Source organism: Herpailurus yagouaroundi, unplaced genomic scaffold (genome assembly GCF_014898765.1).
Source record: "Herpailurus yagouaroundi ecotype Mexico unplaced genomic scaffold, PumYag 160, whole genome shotgun sequence".
Classification (NCBI taxonomy): Eukaryota; Metazoa; Chordata; class Mammalia; order Carnivora; family Felidae; genus Herpailurus; species Herpailurus yagouaroundi.
Genome location: NW_024412401.1, coordinates 11769861 through 11771093, shown reverse-complemented (window position 1 = coordinate 11771093; position 1233 = coordinate 11769861).

Sequence of the window (1233 nt, the reverse complement as noted above, 5' to 3'; positions counted from 1 at the left end):
CTTCCAAGAAAGGAATGAGAAGTACTTTATATTTGGAGCATTTCTATCATTAAAATTTTACCTACAAATGAAAGAGCTAGAAGGTCCTTTAAGAGACTGTGCTATCAAGACCATCTTCATGGCATGGTTACAATACTTCAACTAGCTGTAATTGGTACTCATTCCCCCCCCCAAATTTGTTAATAACAGTATGTGAAAACCTAGATTCCTGCCCTCAAAAAATCTTTCTCTTTCAGTTTTCTTTCATTTTCAAATCTCTCCATGATCTACCAAGTCACCTTTTACTTCTTCCTTTCCCTCATTTTCCCACCTCTTTCAAGTTTTCTCCATTGCACCCTTCAATGTAGTGCAGAGAGAATTCATCTCTGACACAAGAGTAAAACACTCTCCAAATGATTCTAAAAATGTATTAAGATATGACCTTCCAAGGTGCTAGAAAGACACTGGTTTCCAGAAATATCTGGCCATACTTCATGGATATAATTCATGAGAAACAACTTGAGACTCAAATAAGAGAATGTGAACTAATGGTTCATTGTTATAGATCTGAACACACGTAAATCAATAATCTCGAGATGAACAGAGTATGGAAAAATAGGCAGGTAAAGGCACTTTGGAAAACACATAAATGGAAAGTCAGTAAGATGTACTACGGTTGAGATCAAACTCAAAGAGATGAGAAGAGCCACAGGTGAGAAGCTAGATTCTGAGATCTCTCCTCTTTACGTGCCATATTGTAATGTGTCTACTGTGCATGGAGTGAAGCCAATTGTACAAACTCAAATCAGAATTTTCTAAAACTAAAAGCCCTAACTTTCCAAACAAGTCATTTATTTGTTAATCCAGATTAAATACCAACATTTCTTTGCCATCATTTTATGGAAGGTAGCCAAAGGTCTATCATTATCTATCTTCCACCTTAAACACTCCTCTAAATTCCCATAGTTCCATGTATAAGAGGTTAAAATAAGTATGAAGAAGTTAAACTGCATATAAGCTGAGCCTGTTATGCTGTGAAAGAAATACAATTTTATTAAATCTCTACATATATTCTCCTGTAAGATAATGATTGACTAATTTCTAATCAGTGAATTTGACCTCAGTGTATCTTTGATCACACTTGTTGACCTCCAAATGTCAACATGAGATTTTCTTCTTCCTGACCCAAACTAAGAGGATTTGGTCTTCTTGACCTACATTCAGGTTTGATACTGGTCTAATAATTAGACTCAG